General features: G+C 36.7%; 1 long non-coding RNA gene across 1 annotated transcript; it reads right to left on the bottom strand.

Moving 5' to 3' along the window:
• Positions 1–2,796: 2,796 nt before the first annotated feature.
• LOC108512398 (uncharacterized) lies at positions 2,797–14,486 on the bottom strand. The gene is made up of 4 exons (XR_001880592.1): positions 14,448–14,486; positions 12,537–12,652; positions 3,531–3,617; positions 2,797–3,021 (listed from the first exon to the last, which is right to left on the bottom strand). It is a non-coding gene; the product is annotated as an uncharacterized LOC108512398 (long non-coding RNA).
• Positions 14,487–18,020: the final 3,534 nt, after the last annotated feature.

Raw genomic sequence — 18,020 nt, forward strand, 5'->3', positions numbered from 1 at the left:
TTTTTTTTTTTTTTTTTTTTTTTTTTTAACAACCATTGGTTTTAAGTCCAAGCCACACATTTCTCTAGCACTCCCTAGACGATAACTAAGGAAAGCCAGGCTGCCAGATAAAGCCTGACCACTTCTGCCCAAGTCTGGACTCCACTAAAAGCATTCTTTGCTCCAGAGCTCCACACTGGATTGACCAATGTTTCATTTAATTTGCGTCATTATTTAAGGCTCACCCTGCCCCATCATGCTTCCTGCCCAATCATGCTTCCTGTCATTTTTTCCACTTTTATCTTTTACAGTATTATCTGCCCCCCAACACACATCCAATTCCTCAAAGACCCAATTACTACTCTAGTTTAAACCTCCCCAATTCATGCACATAATTCAATCAAGTAGAACTTCTTTTCTTCCTTTATTTTATTTTATTTTATTTTATTTTATTTTATTTTATTTTATTTTATTTTATTTTATTTTGGAATCGGAGTCTTGCTGTTTCGCCCAGGTTGGAGTGCAGTGGCACAATCTCGGCTCACTGCAAACTCTGCCTCCCGGGTTCAAGAAAATCTTCTGCCTCAGCCTCCCTAGTAGTTGTACACTAGTAGTACAGGTGTGTGCCACTACATCCGGCTAATTTTTTTGTATTTTTACTAGAGATGGGGTTTCCTCGTGTTAGCCAGGATGGTCTCGATCTCCTGACCTCGTGCCTCGTGATCCACCTGCCTCAGCCTCCCAAAGTGCTGGGATTACAGGTGTGAGTCACCGCGCCTGGCCCCACCTTGTTTTTTCTGTTGTGTTTTTTTTTTTTTTTTTTTTTACTTTTTGAGACAAGGTCTCTCTGTTGCCCAGGCTGGACTACAGTGGCACAAATACTGCTCAGTGCAGCCTTGATCTCCTGGGCCCAAGAGATCCTCTCGACTCAGCCTCCTGAGTAGCTGGGAGTATAGGCACACACCATGAAGCCTGGAAATTCTTGTTTATTTTTTGTAGAGACAGAGTTTCACTATTTTGCCCAGGCTGGTCTTAAACTCCTGAACTCAAGCAATCCACCCATCCTCATCTCCCAAAGTGCTGCACTTGGCTCAAATAGAAAAGTTTTAGTACTTTACATTTTTAAAAGGACTCTGGTCTAATATGGATGTTAGAAATATCGTGAGCGGACATAGAATGAAATGAAGACTTGGCTCAAACTTTCTTCTCTCTTGCCTCACAGTTCACTTCCAATTGTCCAAGCAAAGTTTAATGAAATAGATGGAATGTTAAATAATGACTAGGAAATTGGCGTAGCTACTGTGGGCCACACATTTTAGCACCTTATAGAAAATGTCACATAAGATAACGTAGGTATCAGAGTTTCTTTGGAACAAGTATTTGCCACTAGAAGGAGAAATAGTGCCTCATGCTTTAAAATTCCCTCTTTTCTCATTCTCTCCCCCATGGCTCATAGCATTTGATGATTAAATCAGGGCATAGTTCTCACTGGTCTGTTTCTCCTGGAGAAAGGGCATATAGGTGCTCATTTTCAATATTATAATTTCAAATATGGCTTGGAGAAACTGACAAGCATTATTGCCTTGAACTATTTTTCCTTAGGTAAGAAGTGAAGTCTCAGTGATCAAGAACTAAATTATTATTCATTTTCATGCTGTTTTCTTGTTTAAAAATTTCAAATTAGAATTTTGAACCTAAAATTCAAAATCTAAAAACTGAGTATAATTCTAATTTCTTATTTTCAATAGCAAAACCAACATGACAATATTCTGTAAGAAATTTTCAATCATAGGCTAGTAACCAATTTTACATCATTTCAGATGTTAAATAACAGTAATGAAAATGTTAGGTATTTGTAGCTCTAAATGACAATAATTCTGTCTTATGTTAAAGGCTGTATTTATTAGAGCTTTTCACAGCAACATTTGTTGGAATTTTCCTGCGTTTCTACCCTGAACCCATCTTAGCTTGAACTAATCTTGGCTGTTGTTAACTTGTGGTATTGATACAGGAGGGAGGCAGGGAAGTGCTGGGTAGAGAAGGGCGGGTCTCTGGTGAGGGCTCCCCCGAGGCCTGTACCCATGAACCCGGGTGAGGACAGGCATTTTTGTTTTCATGCCCAAATGTTGCATTTCCCAAGAATACCCTGGCCTGCCACATCCCCATCCTGTGCCTATAAAAACCACATTAGCACGCCTACAGGCACCAGCAGACGCCGGTAGACCATCCGCAGTGGAATGACATGAATGGGAATCTGGCCAGGTGGTCTAACGAGAGTGCAGCCACAGAGCACCCCAAATCCAGGAGAAAACCACTTTCCCACTCCATTCCCCTTCTGGCCTCCCCATCCACCTTGCTGAGAGCCACCATCACTCAATAATAAACTTTGCACTCATTCTCCAAGCCCACGTGTGATCTGATTTTTCTGGTATGCTAAGGCAAGAACCTGGGATACAGAAAGCCCTCTGTCCTTGCAATAAGGCAGAGGATCTAACTAAGCTGATTGACACAAGCCACCTTCGGACGCCAAAACTGAAAGAGCACACTGTAACACAAGCTCACGGGGGCCTCAGGAGCTGTAAACATTCACCCCTAGACACTGCCATGGGGTCAGCGCTCCGCAACCTGCCTGTGTGTATGCTCTCCTAGAGGTGTGAGCAGTGGGGCACTGGAGAAGGAACCCACTCCCATCGCGTGCCCTGTGAGGTGGATAAGGGAACTTTTCCCATTTCAGTATCAAAGAGTGATTTTATATCTTTACTCTCATTTTGTTCTTGAATGCTGGGAAGGGAGTGACACCTGGCCATGTGCAACATGGCTAACTTTGCTTCATGTGCATCCTTCTAACTCTGTACTGAAAGGTCGTTTACTTATAAAGAGCTTTGCACTCACAGCCAAGGGAACCACACATTTCAACTGTCTGAAGTGACAATAGATCATGTAATGATGAATAAATCCTTGCATATTCCAACACAGACAGATTCTGAGGAACAAGAGTTACACTCTTCATCAGTGCCTTAGTCCCAGATTTAGACAGAACACCTGGGGAGAGATGGATTAGGACAAATTGACTGATAAACTCCCAGTTTCACTGAAATTAAATTCCCACCAATTAACAAAATAAATATTCAATTTAATTACATAAAACATATTAAAGTCACATTTTAACACTTGAATTCAAAGTAGAGATTTTATCTACTTTCTCTTTCTCTGTTTACATATACACACACCCCTACAAATTGATTTTCTTATAAATAGTGAATACAGGATTCGTATTATTTAATTTTTCAGTTATAATAAATAAATAAATATTATTAAATAAATAAAAACTCTTTCATTTCTTACATGTTTGGTCTAACTTATTTAAATTCTTCAAAGTACTTTTATAAATAGATATAGTATATTTATCTAACTGTATGCCCACTGATGATACTGATCAGTTTTTTTTGTTTTTTTTACACAAACAATATTTTTGAGAAGCTTATTAATTAACTGCCTATTTTATTTCTGTAAAAAAATGAGAATACCGGTCAAAGGGAATGTGCATTTACCATTGTGAGACATCCGAGCAGACTCAACAGAGAGATGATGATTGCTTTCCAAGACTTCTTAAAGACTTCTTCACTTTTACCCATTTTCTGTCAAAAAAAAAATAAAAATAGCTTAATCACTCTTGCTGGAAAATCTAAATCAAGGTATATATGGGGATAAGTTTTTCTAATTTCAGTTTATCTAAGTAAAATAAGGGGACTGCTTATATTTTCAGGCACTGTTGTTTTTCAGTAGTTTTATTGGGGTCTTTTTTTATTCTTAAGTTTTAAAATTAGCAATAAGTCCATCAATAGACGGATTCTTTAATGACAGTTTATATTCACAATAGTCTTTCCCTCTTTCGTTCAGGTCATTGTACTAACTACATATAATTTTTTTCCTTCAAATTTTTGGCATCCTATGTAATACTTTCTAGTGAGATTAACTATGAACAACTTAAGAGTAAGTTATCAGCATAAGCATCTAATTTGACTTTAATAAAAATTGTTTTCTAAAAGTGTTACTTATAATTGGCAACTATCTGATGTTTCAAATACTCCCTCTGAAATTACTATGAACATCAAGGTTATGATAAACTCAAAATTAACTAAATAGTTGTAAGGTTGTAATGATGTATTATGCCCAAGAATATTCCTACTTGACTAGCAACTTGACACGTAAACATTAGACCTAAAATGAGTATCTGCATACGATGAAGTAGTTAATAAAAATAACTTCAGCTGGGAAGGAGAATATATTTTTGCATTTTTTTAGCATTTTAATGAAATGTTTATATGAAATGTATGCCAGTTTTCATCAAGATAATTACATGATATGTTGTACATGCTTGGATTTTTAATCTTTTGCTAAAATTTGTATCCCCTTTTCTACACCTCCTTTTTTTCTGCATTGTCATTTACAATATGACTAAACAATGCAGGAATGCTGCTCTTGAGACCTAGTTGTAATATGAAAGGAAAGAAACCTTTAAAGATAATATAATGTGTGACTTATATATTTTATTTTTCTTTCAAAGCTGTTTGTGGATCATTTACAGTACCTACAGTCACTGTGACAGCAAAACAATGACTCTGTGTTAAGAGGAAACAGAAGTGATGTCTCCTTTGATCCCAGCAAATAAAATTCACCATGTCTTATGTGAAACAAATCTGCTTTCCTACAATAAAATGTGAGAATAATAGGCTGGGCGCAGTGGCTCGGGCCTGTAATCCCAGCCTTTTGGGAGGCCGAGGCGGGTGGATCACAAGATGAGGAGATCTAGACCGTCCTGGCTAACATGGTGAAACCCCATCTCTACTAAAAACATACAAAAAAATTAGCCGGGTGCGGTGGCGGGCGCCTGTAGTCCCAGCTACTCGGTAGGCTGAGGCAGGAGAATGGCCTGAACCCGGAAGGTGGAGCTTGCAGTGAGTGAGATCGCGCCACTGCACTCCAGCCTCGGCGACAAAGCGTGACTCCGTCTCAAAAAAAAATATATATATATACATATATATATAAAAAATGTGAATTTATAGTAATAATAGTAATTCTAATAAGCGTAAAATGTTTATTCTCATTCTAACTGAAATTTCAATTATTGGTCACAAATTAATTTCTATAATGGTAAGTAAATAAAATCTTTTATGTTGTACAATGGTGTAATTGTATTCACTTCTCTTATATGGTTGCCATGAAAAATCTTGTGAGTGATTATCAAATATTTGGGATTCAGATTGGAGGTTGGATGGGCAGAAAGTGTGGGGACTGCTTAGTATGAACTCTGCAGAGGTTCTTCTTAAGGCACTTTAGCAGAAGGCCAGTTCAGATGGAAAAGCCCAGAGCGTCTCTCATGTGAAAAGAGTATTGTCTGTGTTTTCCAGAACAGTTCATTTTAGTTTCGGATTGGAAGGAAACAAAGTGAAGGAAATCTTTGATATTTTCTGGAGGGAAGAACAGTGCTTAAAATATGTAAATTGGACAATGAAGTAAAGAAGGGAATTGAAAGTTGTACCTAAGAACAGGATGTGCCAGCACTCAAATATATAAATGTTTAAGAGCGGAGTTTCTTGTTTTATATTCCGTTATCACCAGAAAAGGACCGATAGTGCAAGCAATTAAACCAGAATATGCAAATAGAAATGTCATAATGAACTCATTTCTGTGGAAATAGCTATTAGAAAATGTTAGCACATAGATGAGAGATTCTGAAAACAATTAGCTATCAACACTAAAGATCTGAAGAGAATAAAAACCTTGAAGCTATTCTTTTATTCTTTTTCTTCTTTTCTATCTTCAGTTTTACCTGATTATTCATTCATCTTCATAAAACTGTTATTCTCTCTGATTTAGAATAATTAATACATATAGGTAAAAAACATTAAGCTTTGGGAATGCTTGAAGTCTGGATATTCATAAAATAAATGTATAAAAATTAAACTTTTCAAAATTATTAGGAATTAGTTATCTCACATATTGTCTAAACTATATTTAAATAAGAAAAAAGAGTTAGGAAAGTGACTAAAATTGAGACCCTGAAAACAGTAATGCTCGAATGTTATACTCCCAATTCCCACGCAGCCTCAAAGTAACTTGAAGGACAGCATGCACTGCATGATTAAGATTATTTTATTCAGGCTGTTGCATAGGAAGGATGATCATAATGAGAAAGATTTCAAATAAAAAGAAGGATATCTTGGATTTTATAGAGGCAGGTGAACAAAAAAGACATCTGCGAGTCTTCCTGGAGCGGTGAAAAAGAAGAGACAATGAATAACATAGGGAAGGGTGGTTCTTTTGCAGTTGGTTTTCTTCCAGAATTAAAAAAAAATAAAAATAAAAATAAAAAAAGTGGTTCTAGGAATAGGGAGATGTCCTAACCATAACCATCTTCTATGAGCACAGGGCCCAGGTTAAATTCAACATTCACCATTTTATTTGAATATTTTATTTTATTTGACTTTGAAAAGAATTATGCATTCTACTGCAAAAGTAGTTTTAATTGCATTATCTGTTATGTTCAGTATACATTGAATAGGGTTCCAAATGACAAATTCCTTTTAAAATTCACTTCTAAGAAATAATACTAATGATCCTGAGGAACTGATCTTTTATTTTATTTGACAATGAAAAGTATATGAAACCACTGTTATAGTTTGTCTCTATCTAAGCTGAGAGCTCAATTGAACATTCAATTACAGAAACTGTATAGGCATATATGGTGGTCTGTAGGGTTCCCCATTATTTTCATAGCATTAGTTATAAGCATTATATATTAGCAGTTGTCTTGTATGCATATATTTTTTACATCACCTAAATCTTTTTGGAAGAAAGCAACATATAAGTAATAAATTTATCTCAATGAAAACAAGGGTGAGTTGACTTTTTGTTGTTTCTTAAACAACAAAACAAGCCCATATTTGTTGAAATATTAATTCATGAACTGTAAAGGATTTTGAATTACGTTTGTGGGGACCATGTTATTGGGACAAGAATTATGTAGCTGTTGGTGAAAATGGATATATACGAATTATCTGGGTATTAGGTATTTGATGAAAGTAGCACATGTTAGGAGGTTAGAAATTAAAAGAGAAAAATTCCAAAGCTGTGATCTCATCCCAATGATACACAAAATCAGTGCTTGGATAAAACCTCCTTATAAGTATTGGAATGTCAAGAGACTTTAACTTGAAAATAATCCAGAGGTAACTTACTTTGGTAATTGGAATTCCTTCTAATAATGCTGCCATTATAGTTCTTTATACGTATAATAGCAACAAGTAAATGTTCACTCAGAGGGGAGAATAAATTGATATTAGATTGCCTACTGAATATTACTTATAATTTTTCTTTATTATTTAACTTTTCTTTTTATTGGTGATTATCAACATTCAAACATATTTAAGACTCTTTCTCATTTGACAAACTCTTTCTTAATAAATAGCACTGCCTGTCACCCAGTTGACTAATCTAGAATTCTAGCCGTCATTTTGGATTCTTCATCCCACACTCACTCATTTAACATGTATGAATTGAGCCCTGTGTTCAAGATGCTATTATTATAAATATGTTAAAAAATGCTTCTTCTCTACTTATTCCTAATCAGTTGTCAGGTTCCACCTTGCCACCATTAAATGTATTTTTCTGTCACCATCGAGAAATGTGTGTGTGTAAATGAGCTCTTTTACCTATAGAAATGTAGTTTTATATATATGTGTGTGTGTGTGTGTGTGTGTTCTTCCCCTTCACCATCCCCCATAGGTGTAAGTTTCCTGAGGCCTCTCCAGGAGCCGAGCTGATGTCAGCATCATGCTTCCTGTACAGCCTGCAGAACTGTGGGCCAATTAAACATATTTTCTTTCTCTTTTTTTTTTTTTTTTTTTTTTTTGAGACGGAGTCTCACTCTGTCTTACCCAGGCTGGAGTGCAGTGGCACGATCTTGGCTCACTGCAACCTCTGCCTGCCGGGTTCAAGTGATTCTCTTGCCTCAGCCTCCCGAGTAACTGAGACTATAAGCGTGCACCACTATGCCCAGCTAATTTTTGTATTTTTAGAAGAGACGGGGTTTCGCCATGTTGGCCAGGATGGTCTTGATCTCTTGAGTTCATAATCCGACCCCTCAGCTTTGTAAAGTGCTAGCATTACAGGCATGAGCCACCATGCCCAGACAACCTATTTTCTTTACAAAATACCTAGGCTAAGGTATTTCTTTATAGCAGTACAAGAACAGACTAATGCAGAACATTTGTATTAAGGAGTGGGGCATTGCTGTAAAAATACCTGAAACATGTAAGTGACTTTGGAACTGGGTAAAAGGCAGAGGCTGGAAGGGTTTGGAGGGCTCAGAAGAAGACAGGAGAATGAGAGAAAGTTTGGAACTTCCTGGAGACTGGCTAAATGGTTGTGAACAAAATGTTGATAGTGATACAGACAGCAAAGGCTAGGCTGAAGAGGTCTCAGATGGAAATTAAAAACTATTTGTGACCTGGAGCAAAGGTCACTTTTGTTATGCCTTAGCAAAGAAACTGGCTGCACCATGCCCCTGCCCTAGGGATCCATGGAACGTCAAACTTCAGAGTGGTGATTTAGGGTACCTAGTGGAAGAAATTTCTGAGCAACAAAACATTCAAGAGGTAGCCTGGCTGCCTCTAACAACCTAAGCTCATACACATGAACAAATAAATGACCTGAAATTGGAGCTTACATTTAAGAGAAACAGAGTGTAAAAGTTAGGAAAAATTTACAGCCTGGTCATGTGGTAGAAAAGAAAAGCCCATTTTAAGGGGAGGAATTCAAGCCAGATGCAAAAATTTGAGTAAGTAGAGAGGAAAGAGATAATGGCCAAGATGATTGATGGGAAACAGGGCTTGAGGGCATTTCCAAGAAGTTTGTGGCAGCCCCTTTCATCCCAGGCCAGGAGGCCTAGGAGAGAATAATGGTTTCATGGCCAGACCCAGGTCCCTACTCTCCTGTGCAGCCTAGGGACACTGCTCCCTGTATTTTAGCCACTCCAGTTCCAGCCATGGGTCAAAGGGGCTCAGGTACAGCTCAGGCCTTTACTTCAGAGGGTTCAAGCCATAACCCTTGGAGGCTTCCACATGGTGGTAAGCCTGTAGGTATGCAGAATGAAGGAGCTGAGGTTTGGGGGCCTCCATCTTGATTTCAAAGGATGTATGGAAAAGCCAGGATGTCCAGAGAGAAGCCTGCTGCAGCGGCGGAGCCCTCATAGAGAACCTCTATTAGAGCAGTGTGCAGGGGAAATGTGGAGTTGGAGCCCCCCACCCAGAGTCCTCACTGGGGCACTGCCTAGTGGAGCTGTGAGAAGGGGACTGTCATCCTTCAGACCCTGGAATGGTAGATCCAGTAGCAGCTTGCACCATGTGCATAGAAAAACCAGAGACACTCAACATCAGCCCATGAGAGCAGTAACAGGGGATAAACCCTGCAAAGCGACGGAGCTGCCCAATGTCTTGGGAGCCCACCACTTGCATCAGTGTGCCCTGGATGTGAGACATGAAATCAAAGGAGGTTATTTTTGAGCTTTAAGATTTAATGACTGCCCTGCTGGGTTTTGGACTTGCATGGGGCCAATAGCTCCTTTGTTTTGGCTGATTTCTCCTTTTTGGATTGGAAATATTTACCCAATGTTTATACTTTAAATGTATGTTGGAAGTAATCAACTTGTTTTTGATTTTATAGACTCATAGGAGAAAGAGACTAGCCTTGTTTCAGAGGACACTTTGGACTGTGGACTTTTGAGTTAGTGGTGGAATCAGTTAAGACTTTGGGGATCTGTTGGGAAAGCATGATTAGTCTTGAAATGTGAGTAGAACATGAGATTTGAGAAGAGTCAGGTGTGAAATGATATGATTTGGATCTGTGTCCCTACCAAATCTCATGTCAAATTGTAATCCCCAGTGTTGGAGATGGGGTCTGGTGAGAGGTGATTGGATAATGAGAGCAGTTCCTCATGAATGGTTTAGCACCATGCATTTGGTGCTGTTCTCATGATAGCGAGTCAAATCTCATGATATCTCATTGTTTAAAAATGTGTACCACTTCCTCTCTTCTCTCTTACTCCTATTCCGGCCCTGTGATGTGTGTGTTTCCCCTTCTCCCTCCCCTTCTAACACGATTGTTAGTTTCCTGAGGCCTCCCCCTGAGCTGAGCAGATGCCAGCATTATTCTTCTTGTACATTCTGTGGAACTGTGAGTCAATTAAGCCTCTTTTCTTTATAAATGATCCAGTCTCAGGTATTTCTTTATAGCAGTACAAGAACAGACTAATACAATCATTTAGTTGTCCTTGAGAGAAAGTAGATACTCTTGGAAGAGCTTCTGATTTTAGCCCTGACTGCCTTTTTGTATTTTAAGCTCTCCCTCTTTCTTTTATCCAAATATAATGGAATCCTATCTTTAAATTCAGCAACTCCTTTATTTGCCTCCAGCTCCTTGAACTTTGTTTCTTCTGTTTTAAAATTCCATTTATTCAGCTGGCTAATTGCTACTAAACCTTCTGGCCCTAGGCTTTGTATTGCCTCATTGGGAGGAAATGGCCTAATGTACCTGTGGTAGACTTTCCAGTTAGACTTGTAGTTCCTTTCAAAGCGTTCATTGTATTGTAAATGCATGCTGAATTTCTATAATCTCTACATTAGGATTATTTTCTATGGAAGGATTTGTACAGATATAAAATAAAAAATATATTAAATATTTCATTTACCTAATTATTGAGATGATGTTTTAACCAATGAGATGGAGAATTCAAAGAACAGATACATTTACAATTCAGGAATTCAAACGACTATGTAAATGGAGGCAATGAAGGATTTTACATGGGGTGGAAGGAAGTCAATTGAATTTCCAATGGGCAGAATTTTGTATACCTATTAGTAATAATTATTTTGCATTGCCATCAGATATCTATAAGTTGACTGAGTGGTAAAATAGTTCAAATAGAAGGAAACATTAAAATTGGATAATCTGGAAAAACGTGATCTACTACGCACATGGAAACCTTTTTTTCCTTTCATTCAATGGATTGGCAACTCCAAGGATATAAGGAATCTGTCACCATGTTCACAAGATATTTTCCTAGAACCTATAAAAGTGCCTACCTTAAAATAGTTATAATATTTTTTGTTAAAAATTAGATAATATCTTCCAATTTTTTCACCATAGCCTGTGTCTCTTTCTTAAGAATTAAATAAATGTCTAATTCCTCCAGTAGATAGTCCATCTTCATGCACACAAGCACCTCAAACAAAGCATTATCAAAATTATATCTTGTTTTCATTAAAATAGTTGTTTCTTCAGTGTTCCAGATCAGCTAATATTTATGTGTTCCAGGTGAGTTAATGATGCAATAAACTATCTGAACTCCCAGAATTTAAACCTATGTGTCAGCTTGGAACCATCCACCTGGCATCTTAATTGCATATAGATATAGTTAATTTTTTCATTTTATAAACTTAAGATTTTTCCTAGCATAGCTCCAAGTGTTTATATTGTGAAAACTGTAAAGCTTCTGTGCAGTTCACATGGTTCTGTGATTCTCTGCCTTTTATATCCTATAATACTTGAGTTCTATTCACCTGCTAAGCCCCATTTTAGTAATTTTTTCTGTGAAGATCGAACTTAGGTCAAACCTAGTCTACTTCACTCTATGCTTCTTTCCATACGAAGGAGAATAGCTTACTTCAACCTTCATGGTACCACAATACATGACACTTGGCACATTCATTTACTGTGGTACTTCACCAGCTTCTGGGAATTATTTTGATTAAAAGTTTGTTTCCTTTACTCATCTATAAGGTTGCAGAAGATAGAAAACTTATATTTCTTATCTTTGAAACTCACTTGAGTAACAACAAATAAATCAAAAGAATAAATAATATAGGAGCAGAAAAAATCAATTCCTCTTATTTTATAAAAGAGAACAGTCTATATTCACATTTTGAAGAGTAAAACAGCCTTTTATAATATGATATACTAGTGGAAAAATAAAAGTTCAACTAAATTTCTTGAGGTTTCAAAGTATTTTCTATCTCAAAAACCATAGTGATGAAAGAAACACATATAGGGCATTCATAATTGTAATTGGTGCTAAATCATGACCAACAGCTTTTTGCTTAAAATTGATATTATAAATGTTTCAATCACTATAGAACAAAAGACATGAAGGGAGATTTTATCTAGAAATGCAGCTTTCTAAAAGCACAGTCTTATAATTTGTTTTCTTTTCAACAATGCAGTGTCAAATTGCAGTGTAATAGCACAGCATGGAGACATTGCTGATGGTCCATCAGACATCGCTGATGGAGTCTGAGCTGTAAGGGCTAGCATATGACTTCAGCTCCTCCTAAACCTCTTCTCTTAGAGGAAGACTGTAGAAATATTGTACAGCATAATCATATTTTGCAGAATATGAAAGACTTCCTGAGGTAGAATGCAGAGTATATTTGTATTTTATTTTTTAAAAATAAGAGTTTTGCAACAGGTTCTCTTTTCCCATAGTTCTGACCACTGACCTGTACAAAGCACAGTTCATCAGATCTCATTCTGTGTGTCTTTTTCAACACTATCTTTACTACTGCAGTCAGTTTCTACTCCAGTCATGCAAATTTTCAGCAGGAGCGTAGGTATTCTATATTTATAATAGAAATTTATCTGTGTTTAGCCAGAGATGGAACAAGAAATGTGAATTCAAACTACTCCAACATTTTACAGAGTGAGTTGTACAAAACATTAGTACTATGAGATTTCAGCATTTTAGGGTAAATTTTAGATAAAATCAAGTAATTCCTATTTTAAAAAGTTATAAGAGTATTTAATATAATGTGCTTTCTAAATTTCTAAAAGAACAAAGAGCAAAATTTTTATTCAGTTATATTTGACGATGTAACTTTTCCTTGGGAAGAAATTCCAGGTAACAATATTTTATAGACTATACTAGGAAATGATTTTCTTTCCATATAGTCTTGTTTGGAAAGCAAAGATAGACAAAAGCACCTCATCTGTTAGTATATAATACTGCTAATATCTTCTCATTGTTACTCTTGCAATTTCCGTTTCTAGAAATGCAACTAACAAAAGTACAAACAGACACATAATAGACACACAAAATATCTATGTTTTTCTATTGTTCATCTGGTTATTAATAATCTTGGCCAGCCTTGCTTTTCTGTAGATTTCCCCAAAGATTTCAGGACTTGATTTTCATGTGATCTGAGCCAGGAACTCATGATTAGTCAGTGATCAAACAGAAGCTATGCTTTGCTGAACACTGGGAAAATGTATATAAATTTATTTTTAATAAAGATGGTAGAAAAAAATGAGAGGACAGACAATATTGACAGTTTTTAATTGATTGTTTACTCTGTGCCATTGACTATGCTAAGTAAATCACTGAAATTATCTCATTTACTTTTCACAGGAACTCTAGGGTAAAGATATTACCATTCCCTCCATGTTACAGATGAGAAGACTTAGGATTCTGTAGGTTATGTGATTTGACAGTGCCCTCCTAGCAAGAAACAGAGCAAGATTCTAACTGAGGTGAGCTGACCCTGAAGCCCACATTCACTGATGGTCAGTGTGTTGCCTCAACCAGCCCTAACTCTCATTATGCAATGCTTAGAAGCAAGAGTGGTTGGTTCAGTTGGCCTCATTGATGAATGAGGCTTTTAGAGTTAAGTTTAGAAGAAAACCATAAAAGAGATGAGAGAGGAGGCTTGCTGCCTGATATATTGTTACCATCTTTGATATAAGAAAAGAAAGTTCCCTTGAGTTGCCAGTTTTCTTTCATGCCTTTTCCATGGGGAATCCTTAGTGTGTGGAATGCAACTAGTGTGGAGATGAGGTGAACCATGGGGTCTCCATTATATGAAACGTGTGGTGTTCTTTTAACAAACTCAGGTATTAGCCTTTAGAACATTGCCAGAAATATGGAAGTGGTCATGTTCTTATCACCTCTAAAGCCATGGCTGCCCCCATACACTCACAGATGCTTAAGAAGTCCTTCCTCCAAGCTTAAGAGTGAAGTGATTAAGGTATGATGAACATTCCAACAAGCTGTAGTAGTTCAGTGATGGTTTAGACACATGAACAAGATCATCTCACAAATCAGACCAACATATAAATATTTTGTACACCGTCTCCAACAATTTAAAAAACAGAAACAAAAAAAACTAGTGATCTAACCATCCCAGATAAGAAGTTGGCTTCTACACAAAGTGCCTCTCGAAAATAATTTTCTACAAATTCAGGTTCTTGGGTATTTTTTGTTTTTGTTTTCTCTAGCAATGGCTTATTAGTCAGGGATAGTAAACATTCTCATTTTGATAGCTTGAAATATAGTCCTTTAAACCAGTGTTTCCCCAATCTCCATTCTTAATCTTTCTATTTTTTCACTGACAAAATGATCAAAATAGTACTATTACCTGTTTGGATGAACGGAGGCAAGATGGTGCACTTCCGGGTTCTTCATCACCCCCCCCAACTTTTCCCGCGCGGGCGAAAATGCAGCCGGCGACCCGGGAAGGTGCAGACCGACTAGGCATGCGCCAGGTGATGTCAATCTGAAGAGACCAAGATTTACCTGGTCGCACCTGCGGAACGCCCCCCGACACGCCCGTGCCCCGCCTATTGCCCTCCCACTCCTAGAAAAGCGGCTCCGGACGAACGCCACGCATGGACTTCCCAGCTTCCACACTGCGGTAGGGACTGTTGGAAGTGCTTTTTCTTCCAGTCTCAACTTACTCTTGTTACTTTTCCTCCTACAAATTTGCTGAAACTACAGCCTTTGAGAGCTCAATTCACCAATGACCTACTAATTAACAAATGCAATGGTGTCTTCTGAGTCCTTATTTGACTAGTTTTCTCTACAGTAATCAAAATCACCGATCACTTGTTCCTTCTTGAAAAGCTCTTATAACTGGAAGAAGAAAATGAGTGTCTCTTTCCCATAGAGAAACTGGGGAGAAGAATGACCCTTGGCTGAAAATGTAATCAATTACTTATAAGAAGTAATTTCAAAGCTTCCACCTGGTCTTAGTGTAGCTAAGGTAGCAGGCTGTAAAAGATATACAGTTTAGCATTAGCCATTTATTATTCCAGGTAGACCTGAAATAACATGTTTTAAAAGGAGGGTGGGGAGCTGAAGGAGAGGAATTACCATGGCGCTGCATAACAATGAGACTATGCTAACTCTGTTGCTCTTATGTGAACTTGTGAGTTATGAGGCAGTTAAAACGTGTTTGTTTTCTTATGTAGGCTTGGTACTATTTTGAAAGATCTATGCATATGAATAAATGCATTTGAGAGAGAAACAGAGACAGACAGATATAACAGATAACAATTGGAAAGTTGGAGAAACAAAATGTTTGTGACTCCATCTGACCTTTGGGTAACAACTACAGGATCCAGATTTAAAGTTCCCAGGACCACTCCTGGATTGCATGAAGAAACTGCAAAAATAGGCAACTCCTGAGTGTGCTTGTAATGTCTACATGGTTTTATTCTAGCTTGCATATGACTAGACTAGTGACACTTAATCTTAGATGGGAGCAACCTTAATAGATTTGCTGTAAAGGAAGATAATTTTCTAAAATACCTCTAAAACAATGCGAATATCAACAAAGATTTCAAATATGTTTAATGTATGTATCTGTTTCTTCTTCATCAATTTTCGTACTCTTGGAGCACAGTCATTCTACCTAAGTTTTCGTTGAACATCATTGTACCTCTCATAGAGGCAACAATAATTAGTAAGTGCTCAAAAAATATTTTTTGAATTGAGCTGTTGAACTAAACATAGACATATGTATGGTAAATTAGTCATACACGAAATGTTATATTAACTTTGATAAATTTATTTAAATAAAATACATATAAAAGTAATGAATTGGAGCATATGAATATTAAACATACAAAAATTAGCAACATGGTGTGCACACAATGAAATAGTGAATATCTTGATATTTATGGTAGAAGGAGAAAGTAGGAACTAAGCTAACATTTACTAAGTGTCTTTAAAATATCAGACATTTTTCATACATCATCTTATAAAATATAAACACATTCTTTAAAAATAGGCATTTTAATTCCCATTTATATCTGAAGATTCAGCCCAAAATTCCATGATGAGTAACTAGCTAAGGGAAGAGCAATAGGTCTCAACTTTCTTGCAAACACCTATCAATTTATTCAGGCTGCAGATGAATGATTAAAAATACTCTTTGGTTGTATCACCATTCAATGAGAAAGACTCCCCATGCATCAGTAATATCTGCTTTAACCTCGGAAGGAAAGGGAAACTGATCACTAGCAAGTATTGCTATCACAAGTCCAAAATGAGAAAGCAAGAATATGAGTGTATGGACATGTTTATTTACAGAGAGATGGAAGAGAGGGCTGAACAGGATTTGAGCTCACATACATGCTCCTCTCAAAAAGAATGATTTCCGCTATCACTAATTTAATTTTAAAACATGGGAAAGATATAAGTTTTTTGATGAGTGCATTATTAATGAGAAATGTCATGGTAAGAGCAGACTCAGGAAGCATTAGTTCAAATTAGAAGTATCCTAATGGATAATACTATAGGAAAAATTATGACTAATAGAACAGAAGTTGGACAGGAGTCAGCTCTCCATTTCCTTATTTTGTTTTGGCTTTCCCAGACTGGTTTTGCCATTTTGTATCTAGTGATCTTTGTGAGCTTCAGGAAAAAAATATACACAAATGTTTTGACGTATTACCACCATAAAACCAAGAAAATGAAATACTCCTGAGTTTACATAGTCTTCCCGTTTTGGGCACTGGGTTATACTTTTCAAAATAAATTGCACCAAAATCAAAAATAATATGTAGTTTCTTTAAAATTTCTATTTATAAGCAAATGTTTTATAAAATAAAATTTATTTGCTATGAAGTTAATTCTGGCCTACAGATGGATATATTAAATAAAATAACTAAAAGATGAAATTCAATACCTATTAAGTTGACAAAAATGAAGTAATGCGAATCCCCCAAATTACTGTATATTTTGTTTTAAAGTAACAATGCCACTGACATTGTGGCTCTGTCTTCCAAAGCACAGGCATTAGCTGGCATGGGGAGCCAGTAATTTGCAAAATTAGAAATAGGCTTTCTACACCACTTATAGTTCAATTAAATGAGTTTATAAAAATGTTACCACAAGGAGGTGGAGCAAGATGGCCGTATGTAACCCTCTAGTGATTGTCTACCCCACAGAAGTAACAAATTGAACAAGTATCCACACAAGAAAGCACCTTTATCGAAATCACATATAACATAATGACAAGGAAAGAAGCAAGGAAAACTATAAAATATTGACATACAAAATTGAAGAGGACAGAGAACATAGAAAGATATTTAAAATATATTTAACAGATAAAGATATTTCACAGATTGGAAAAATCTTATTGCTAAAATGCCCATGTTACCTAAAGCAGAGATTCAATGTGATACCTATCAAAATACTAATGATGTTCTTCACATATATAGAAAAAAAAATCCTAAAATTTACATGGAACCACAGAAGACCCAGAATTGCCAAAGTCATCCTGAGCCAAAAGAACAAGACTGGAGGAATCACATTACCGGACTTCGAATTATACTGTGCTATAGTAGCCAAAATAGCATGGCAGTGGTATTAAAACAGACACATAGACCAATGGAACAGAATAGAGGACAAAGAAATAAATCTACACATTTACAGTCGACTCATTTTCAACAAAGGTGTCAAGAACATCCACTGGGGAAAAGTCAGTATCTTCAAAAATGGTGCTGGGAAAACTGGATATTCACAGGCACAAGAATCAAACTAGACTGCCATTGCTCCTCATATACAGAATCAATTCAAAATTATTGAAGAGTTAAATCTAAGACCTGATGAAGCAAAACTACTAGAGGGAATCATTGGGGAAATGCTACAGGACCTTGGTCTGGGCAAAGACTTTTTGAGTAAGAGTTGGAAAGCACAGGCAACC

This window comes from Rhinopithecus bieti, unplaced genomic scaffold (genome assembly GCF_001698545.2).
Source record: "Rhinopithecus bieti isolate Rb0 unplaced genomic scaffold, ASM169854v2 scaffold_28121, whole genome shotgun sequence".
Classification (NCBI taxonomy): Eukaryota; Metazoa; Chordata; class Mammalia; order Primates; family Cercopithecidae; genus Rhinopithecus; species Rhinopithecus bieti.